Source organism: Polypterus senegalus, chromosome 1 (assembly GCF_016835505.1).
Source record: "Polypterus senegalus isolate Bchr_013 chromosome 1, ASM1683550v1, whole genome shotgun sequence".
In the NCBI taxonomy this organism is placed as follows: Eukaryota; Metazoa; Chordata; class Cladistia; order Polypteriformes; family Polypteridae; genus Polypterus; species Polypterus senegalus.
The window spans coordinates 265,193,938-265,204,381 of NC_053154.1; positions in this window are offsets into that span (position 1 = coordinate 265,193,938).

Sequence of the window (10,444 nt, forward strand, 5' to 3'; positions counted from 1 at the left end):
TATCACACAGATGAACTAAAAGTGTTCAAACTCAAAAATAGGTTTGCTCAAGTTAGAAAGAATGATTTGTGTCTATCTATGTAGGGCTTAAAATGCTCTTATTCACTTTAGGGAGAAACAATGTTGCCTTTTCTTAAAAACAAAATTAAATTTGATTTAGAACACAGTGTTAAAGGTTTTTCAAACTGACAGAAGATAGTACAGCAAAGTGAAATGTATTTACTGAAATATTTCAAAGCAATTGTGCACAGATGAGAGATCATTGTCATTAGCGAGACACTGCTCAGGGCCTATTGCCTCCTCATTTCCCACCCTCACACAGAGAAGTTGGCTGCGAACTTGAGCCTTCAGAGTCAGAAAACCTTGTTTTACCAAGCTAAGCTGTAAGGAAACTCCCTTTACTCAAGTAAGCAAGCTTGCTTCTCACCTCAAAATGCAATTACCGATAGTCTGTATTCAATGAAAAGACAAGGTTGTCAAACCATTACAAAACACAGACAAATATTTTACAGTGACATCTAACTGTAACTAGCATTGTCAACAAAAACGAATATACACTGACCACGATGTTTGTCAATTCATTAATTTTTTGACTCAGTTTATTCCAGTTTCACACAATTTATCAGTATCTTAAATGTTTTGTCGTCTCAAGGACACAGACACAATTATGAAGAGACAGAGAAGGCTAGTGAAAAGACATTTTAATGCATCTGAGTGTATTTTTGTTTATTTGCATGTACATATTGCATGGGGTTTTTGATATTTTTGCATTTTGCATGTTTGTAATTTGACTAGAAAAAGGGATACATTGGAGGAACTTAATTCAACTATATGTAAAATTTCCACGTCAATGTATCAAGTAGTTTAAATTCAGCTGGAATTAGTCACTCTAACCAGAGTGGAAGGAATTAGGTAAACTTAACTTTTTCAGTTACTCAAACTTATTTAAACTGACAACTGTGGACATAAAACAGTTTTGTTAAACCAAATCACTTAATATTAACAAAATATTAATTTGGTGATTGCATACTTGTGCATTGCATGATAATTTCCAATCATTTAAAGAAACTCCAAAAAAAACAAATCTTTGTTGTTATTTTCCCATTTTAATTAAGCTGGCAAGTCATCTAATCACTAATGCAACTACATCATTATTGAATGACATTGCCAAGTAGCCAATCACACCTAAGTAATTGACTTATTAAATCACCTCCTGTTGCCACAAGGAGGAAAGCCTGCTCATATGGGTCAGGGTGTGCAATAGATTTTCCAGGCGTTCAAAGAAAAACACACTCAAAGCCACCTTTATAACTTCACAAATTTTTGACACTATAAATACTGTTATCGCCAGTCTTTAACTTTCCCTAACATTAGCGAAATGGGTGGAGATTACTAAAACTCTGCAATATCTTCAGAAAAAACAGTGATCGCTCAATGCAAATTAACTCAGCTAATGCTAATAAAGCATTTTTTATTACCAAAAAATAAGTCAAAACTGCTCAAACATTCTACAAAACTCCACCCAAAAAATCACTGCATGCAAAATCCTATTCCCATACCCCACCCCTGAATCGGAAAATGCAATAAGAAGATCAGTTGATTTAGCAACACTACATTCTATCAAGATTGTCAAGAAAAATTAACAACAAAACAAAGTATGTCTTTTCTACTAGAAACAGAAACATAAAGCCTACAATCACGCTAAAATCGAATCAGCTTAAAGTAGTTGCATAATGACAAATTTTCCTAAAACTCATTTTATGAAATCTTATAAACATTCATTTTGAGATAATTGGGTAATGGATATACTCCCTAAAAATGATTTCTGTAAATGGTGATTTTTAATTAAAGTGATGAAATTCATTCAGATTGTTTGTACACAAATTATACTTCTTAATGTAACACCCAAGAAATTTGAATCAGTTATACTAAAAATTGAAACATAAAGCCTTAAAACCTATTTGAGTAAAGTCAATTTAAGTTAGCTGAGTAACAGCAACATACCCCAAGAATATATATATATATATATATTTTTTTTAGTGTAACGTATTAAATGTGCCTGCTGTTCTGGGCTTGTAAATGGGAGTTTAATATGTAAGAATAACAAAATGCCATTGAGATGATGATTACACTCAATTATTTACCTTTCTCCAGCCATTGTCTTTCTTAACCTGCTTTTTGCAATATACAATCAAAGGAAAGTGAAGGAAACCAGAAAATAATTGGATTCAATGCAGAAACAACATGCCTTAAATCTTATATATTTATTTTTTCTACAAAGCTATCAATATGTTTTTTTTTTTTGCTGTGTTATTTTCAATGTATATTTTTTGACAGTCATTTTGTTTACTATTGCTCTTTCTTTCTGCAATCATGTATTTGGATTATAATATGCAAACAATATGATGTGAATCGTATAGACTATTAGCCATCCCCTGTGGCTCCGCCCATGTAGTAGTGAAACAGGACAGTAAGGAGGGCCCCGCCTGGCTCCCTACTCCTGACATTACGCTTCTTCCTCCCATTGGCCCGCAGTCTCTGACTCAGATTAGTGTGAACATATCACTCATGCAAGTGAACTATGATTCTTAGAGCGATAAGAGAAGTTGCAAAATCAACCAGAATGTTCAAGCAAATTATAGAAAAAAACCCAATCTAAATCCATTAAGTAGTTTTCTCATTTGTTAGCTAAGCGGAGGTAAGGTACACATTCCGAGGCTGGTGTGTGAGTGAGGAGGTTCCCACCCCCCTCCCCTTGGACCACTGCATGTCTCTCAGATTTACGCAAATAAATTGGTACTGCAAGCAAACTGTGATACATAGCGCAATGAGAGAAGTTACAAAATCAACTGGAATATTCAAGCAAATTTTAGAAAAAAACCCAATCTAAATCAGTTAAATAGTTCTGTCGTTCGCAATCTAAGCTGATGTAAGATCCACCCCGAGGGTCACGCATGTGTGAGGAGGGACCCTGCCCCCTTGGGCTGTTGCATGTCTCTTGGATTTGCGCAAATAAATCGGTACTGCAAGCGAACTATAATACATAGCGCAATGACTGAAGTCACAAAATCAACCAGAATGTTCAAGCAAATTATAGAAAAAAAAAAGATCTAAATCTGTTAATAAGTTGTTCTCTCATTGAAAGCGGACAGGCATACAGACATTGGATTTTATATATATATATATATATAGAGATAAGGAAAATAATGTGACAATCCACCTCTAGGTGTGGTAAGAAGATAAGAACATTTTCAATTGAGGTGAATTTTTACACCCTTCAGAATTTTTCATTATGGACCCAAGCAAGCCCATCTCACCAGTGTAAATCCCTTTTAATTGTTGTAATGCAAGGTAGAAACCCTCCCTAAACCTGTATAGATTCTCTAACACTTGATCTAAAACAGGAGCAAATTCTGTACATTCTGTGGTTATTTAAAGTGGATTCAGAAAATATTCAAACCCCTTCACTATTTTCACATTTTGCTCTCTTGCAGCCTTTTGCTAAAATTATTTAAAGTCATCCCCCACACCAATCAAGCAACACCCAATACCCCAGAATGAGAAAGCAAAAACAGGATTTTAGAATTTTTTGCAAAAAGTAAAAAAAATAAAATTAAATGAATATATATCGCATTGACACAAGTTTTCAGACCCTTTGATATCTGACTCAGGTTCATCACATGCTATTAATTATTATTGAGATGTTGTTTGAAGTCCACCTGTGGTCAATTCACATGATTGGAAATTACTATGTAAGACAGTCACCTGTCTATATAAGGTCCCACAATCGGTATCAGGGCAAAAAGTCAAGGAATTTCTTGCAGAGCATAATGAGAGGATTTTGTCAAAGTAGACATCTGGGGAAGGCAACAAATAAATGTCTGCAGCATTGTACGTTTCCAGGAGCACAGTGGCCTCCATAATTCTTAAGTGAAAGAAGTTTGGAACAACCACAAGACTTCCACCTGGCTAAACTGAGCAATCACTGGAAAAGGGCAATGGTAAGAGAGGTAACAAAGAACCCAATGATCACTCTGGCTGAGCTCCAGAGCACCTATGTAGAGATGAGAGAAATTTCCAGAAGGCTGACCATTACTGCAACACTACACGCATCTGGGCTTTATAACAGACAGTTACCTCTCCTCAGTAAAAGAAACATGGAAGCCCACTTGGAGATTGTAAAAAGAGACATAAAGGACACTAGGACTATTAAAAATAAAATTCATTAGTCTAATGAAACTAAGTTTAGTGTCATGTCATGGGAAACCCAGATACCGCTCATCACATGCATAATAGCATTTCAGCAGTGTAACATATTGGTGGCAGCATCATATTGTTTGGTCATTTTCAGTGGCAGGGACTGGGACACTAGACAATGCTAATGAAAATGTGAGCGTAACAAAGTACAGTGATATTCTTAAAAAAAACCTGTTCCAGAGCACTCTCAACCTCAGTCTTGACTATAGGCTCACCTTCCATTAGGACAGTGACCCTAATCAGAAAGCAAAGATAACACAGGAGTGGCTTAGGACAACACTGGGAATGTCCTTGAGGTGCCCAGCCAGAGCCTGGACAATCACACATCTCTGAAGGGACCTCAAAATAGATGGCCTCTGATGGTCTCCCTCTAATCTGACAGATCTTGAGATGATCTATATAGATCCAAAATTTGGGTATACAAAGCTTGTCATGTCCTACTCAAGAAGACTCCAGACTGGAATCGCTGCCAAAGATACTCCAATTAGATACTCAGTAAAGTGTCTGTATACTTGTGTCAATGTGATTTTTCAGTTTTAATAAATTTGCAAAGAAAAAAAAATGGAATCCTGTTTTCAGTTTCTCATTCTGGGATATTGAGTGTTGCCACATGTGAGGGGAAAAAAACAAATTTAAGTTATTTTAGAACAAGGAGCACAGGAAAATGTGAACAAAGTGAAAGTGTCTGAATCCAGTGTATCTCACCTTTGCCTAGCTACCCCTCAACAGAATCCAATTATCTACTGCGGTAGATATCCTTTTTACATGTTAATTTCAAACTTTCCTTTTTTATAAAATTTTAAGTCCTGAATTCCTTATTTCTTAAATAGTCAGTATAACTACTAAAACTGAAACATACAGTATAATAACTTTTTAAATTAAATTCTTTAGGAGAAGAAAACAGTACAGTACCTCTAACAAATAATGCAAATGCAGCTAATAGATAATATGGTCTAAAATGAAGGCAGGATTTCCTAAACCTGTTTAATCTGATTCAAGGTCATGGTGGTTGGAACAAGTCCTGGTACCACTTGGTGTAATGTGGGAACTAGCCCTGAACAGGGAGCCGATCCTTTTAACACTTTTCCATTAGTTTAAATACACATGAAAAATATGAAACATTTTATTTTCATGCTCATTTTTCCTAACATAAAGTTAAATAGAGCAGTGCATGTCCTGTTGGCATCCAATACAGAACAGGAACGAACATTGGGTGAGTCACTAGTCCATTGTAGGACACACTCATACTGTACATCTTTGGGATATGGAAGACAACTGTACTAACGTCAGAACACTCGTGGAGAAACGGAGAAAAACCAAGCTTCTGGACACATTGCTAATCACTGAGTCACAGTGCCACACACACAAACTGATTCAACCAGTAAGAACCAATTTTACTGAAGTATTGATCTATAATTACTCATGCAATATGACTCGATCTATTGAGCAATGCAAATTAAAATATGTAATTAAAGAAAAATATTTTCATGTCAACAAGCCATCAAAGAATTAAAATGTATCACTTTTGAAGAGGATTCATTTCTCATTTATCAGCAATAACCATTTAATGTATTGACAGCAAGATGTGTGTTGTTGCGTTAAAAAAAGACATGCCACATGATGTATTTATTATAAATACACATAGGGCAACACGGATGGCGCAATGGTCAGCGCTGCTGTTAGATGCCTCACGTCGCCAGAGCACTGAGCACAAATTCTGGCCCTCACGGTGTACAATTTGCCCGTTCTCCATTTCTCTTCTTTACTCCGGCATCCCAAAGACATACGATTTGGCATCTGTGAACTGACAAAGCATGCGTTAAGTGGGTCCAGCGATTCCTCTTCTCCGTGGCTTTGAACTGGCAGTGCGGTTTAGAAAACGGATGGATAGATGGTAGTTACAAATAAGGACAGAATACATCCCTAAAAATTCACTCGCTGTTGTAACTATAGTAAAACTTTTCAAATGTTGCTTCTAAAATTTCAACATTGAAAATGCAAAATTCAAACTTTGTAATGTGAACGTACTGGGGCTTTTTTTTTTTTCTTTTTTTTTTTCCTTCTATTAAAGACGTCATTAAGACACCTCCCCTAAACGGAAGTCTGCTGAAATGCTAGGCTGTGTGCGTGCAAGTGCGCAGCAGTGGCGTGGGCATAGTAACGTATGTACTGTATGTGCATTTTTGCAAATACATGTGTTTATTAGGGCTCCCTGGGGTTTGATTATTATTTTACAGCTTACCCAGAAAGACAATTAAGGAATAAATTCCACCGGGTCTCCCAATTTATTGAGCTTTTTCTTTTCTATACTGGAATATTCTTTATACCTATTCCCAGGTAACGTACAGCTGGCTAACTAGCTTTTGCATTTCATTGCCTGACAGACTGCAGGTAGAAAATAAGTTATTTATACTGATCTTTCGTTGAATAAATTACTTTCTAAACGATGCGATTGTCCGATATGCTCTATATGTGCACGAACGGGAAAAGCGTGTACTGATTTTAACTTTGCATATTCTTTACTGCAATTTAAAATAAAATTACAACCGTGAGTGTGTATAATGTTTATATATATATTGTAACAGTAATAATCGATAATAATCTTTTTAGAAAGATTTTTATTGTATGAAAACTCGCGGCAGCGCGTATTACCTTTTTTGATGAATCCCATATATTTATATAAACATTTATGCGAATCTTTGTTTTTAATCTGCGATAGTCATTTAAAGTGTATTTTTGTTGCAAAATTAAACAGAACTGCACTTACTGGTCCTTGATTTTACGGATATACAATTTGTACACCGCAGGCTTGCTACAAGCAACAACTCCGAGTGGAGTAGCCCCTCTGCACAAGCCATTTGTCCGCCACAAATGACTTGAGCTATTTCAACACATTTTAGCACTTTTGTGCTGTAAATAATTATATTTGCATGCAGAGAGTAATTCATAAACATGTCACCGCCATGAAATATAGGTATGCATTTCAAACTTTCTATTTAAATATCATGAATTATAGCTACGAAAAATGTGTTCCCATTTAAGGGTAATACCGAGTATTTGGTGTCTGGTACAGAAGCCCATCCATCATGCAGACAATAAAGAGAGTTTTTGCCTGACGTTGGAAATTTATGGTTGCCCTTCCCTGCCCTAATAACTCAAGCACTGTGTCAGTCCTTGACAGGCTTTGCAGAAAACAGCAACCCTGTTATCAATCAAAAAACCCTTTTGCATATTTTTAGCGTTCCTCTTTTAACCAAGACACCCTTTTAATGTAAGAATTATATTACTGAAAAAAATGTATTTTGTCTGCCCAGGGCTGTTCATTAAACAAGTTACTCATCTTCTGAGTACGAAAGCTTAAAAGAAGACTTTTCTTCCTCTGTTTTGCGTCAGTCTCATATATCGCACATGATTAAAATTGTCTTTTGGTGATACAACACATTTAAAAAAATCACATCAAATTTTACAACTTATGCCTGTTTGATATTGGAGAATTTCCTTACGGGAGGTAACTGAATAAAAGTAGATGTATGAAAAGTAAATACTACAGAGTAATTTGTACTTTCTTTGTCGACTCAACATAAACGGTCTGCGTTTGACGATTAGTTTTATTTAAATTAATTGAATCGCATTCAAACTTTTTAAAAGTTGCATTTTTTTCTTTGTTCGGTAGTTACTTGAATTTACATACAAAACAAAAATATTAAATAAGCCTTACAATAGTCGAAAACACGAATATTCTTTTACATACGGAATATTAACAGGACCGGCTACAGCGGTGAACTTTTTCGTTTTGTATTTGTATCAGCAATTTTAGAAACAGTGCACGCGGTAGTGTATCGATTTGCATAAATCTCATAAACCTAAAAAAAAAAAAAAACTTAGAAATTGATACAGACCTATACATATGTATAGATATGTATTTAGATACAGACCGGCGCACGCATTTAAAGAGCAAATATTTTATTTAACATGACTAGTTGCTATTAAACAACAGCAAATGTATCATCTTGAATGCATTAATTTCAATTAAGGAGAAATTTGTCTTATATTTCATGCATAGCTTTCTTACAAGAGACAAGTGCTGTACATGTGTCCTATTAAAACACTTTCAGGCACAGGAACTTATGGAGGAGACATTTTGAAATTAAACTAAAACATATTCAGCTACAGAAATATCATAGCATTCTATTAAGAATTTCTGAAAGAGTATACAGATGTGATGGTCGCATGTAAAGTATATTTTAAAATAAAAGGAACAAAAGGGGTGTTCAGAAGGGAAGAAATGCACCACTCTTCTTTTCCTTTTTAAATGTTTTGTACTTTGAACTTGTGGTTTATTTAAAAAAAAAATATTTACAATCCAGATGACTGACCACACATGGAGTAGTTATTGAAAGTGATAATCGCAATATGCATTAAACAAACTATATACACCAAACTATAAAATCAATATTCCATCTACTCCATGTGTGCCTGCTGGTTTTCTGCGTGCGTATTACTTCTTAGCAATCAAACCGAATGTTCAGTAAGCTAGGGGTACAAGCAGATATGGTGTCTTTTTTTCTCATGAGACGAGTCAATGTTTTATTGCTTAATCTGTTAGAAAATCTCGATTTCTCATACGGGTTCTAATCCATTGTAGTTGTCCAGTCCAGAGTTTCTTACTCTCCAGGCTGACCTGTCAAGAGGATTACTGTAGAAGGAGATTAATAGAGGAGGCGGGTTGCAATAATAATCGTTTTGTTTGATGTGACAACTTTGATAGGCGTTGATTTACTTACAAACTGATAGGCTTTTAATTGAGCGCCTCCATCCAGTTTGAGATGAAAGGAAAACCGCATTGAAAAGCTGCCCGATTGCCCTGGAGCCTCAATACTGATTAGCCATCTCAACAGTGAATAGTTCAAGGCATTTTTAAACTTCTTTTCTCAGAGATCTGGCAGCTCCTTCTTTGAAAAAAAAAGAAGAAAAAAAATCATTGCCATTATGTGCAAATAAAATTAACTTGACATCCTTGTCAATAGCTTGTAGGTGAATTAAAAGTTTATTCTGGGGATATGTATTTATTCTCAATTACATCTTTTAAGAGAGCGAATAGGTAGTTTCTTCACGAACTAAACCTGTATGCTGTTTACCGGCTCGCTGTTTCCCAACGAGAAGCCATCCGTATTACTGTATATCTTGATACATTCGACCTACGCGACTTAACACTACTTGCTCAAACAATTCATTGAAAGAATAGATTAAAGGGGAAATGCTCCGATAGATTTCTAGGAGGTTCAAGCCCAAAGATTGCATACATTTTGTTTATTAAGATTTACACGGAAATTTATCTTCGATTTACGCATATTGTATTAAACTACCCAACATCTACTGCTTTCCGCTGTGGTGCCCCATTATTGGGAAAGTGAAACACACTTAGCTCCTCTTCCCACACTCCACTCCACCGAAATGCAATTAATCTTTTAGTCTTTCACAATGGGAGGCAGGACAAATACAACTAGAAAACAGATAGAAGTCTCTCTGGTCCTGTAAGGAAAACAGCTGTTCCAAGCACTTGCAAATGCAAATGAACCCAAATGAAGGTTTCATTTAACCCCCCCGCACCCCTCCTCCGAGCACTTAATCAATCAATGTGACTAGTCATTAAAGTAGAAGAAAACGATAGGTGAAAAGCACGGCTCCCGAATCTCCGACGCGTCAATGTTGCCTAACGAAGGGGAAAAAAAGTTACTTTAAAATGTAATATTCATTCACAAAAGCATGTATTGCTTTTCCATATACAAATATGCCCGCAGACTTCTTTTAGTTTAGTGAGTAGTTAATTCGGGTACGGGAGAACGGTCCTCATTTTAGAGAATCTAGGTCGGGAATTTTCTCTGTCCCTGCATTCACCTCGTCTTTCACTTGTCAAAGTTTTTTTTTTTTTATCTTCAAGTGACCTTTTTGTTAATGTAGATTGTGTGGGCCACCAAGTCGAGCCCCGGAAACAAAAGCGGAGATGATTAACACATAGAATATCTCGTTTTTCCTGCTGTCGGATCGCAAAATAAAAAAAAAATCACAACTTTAATAAAGTTGAGTAGGAAGTTTTATAATCAGGCCTCCGACAAAAATACTTAAAAGCCTCGGCCTCACCTTAGTAAAGCACTTAAGTGCGAGTTACTGTTCTGCTGTCTCTCTT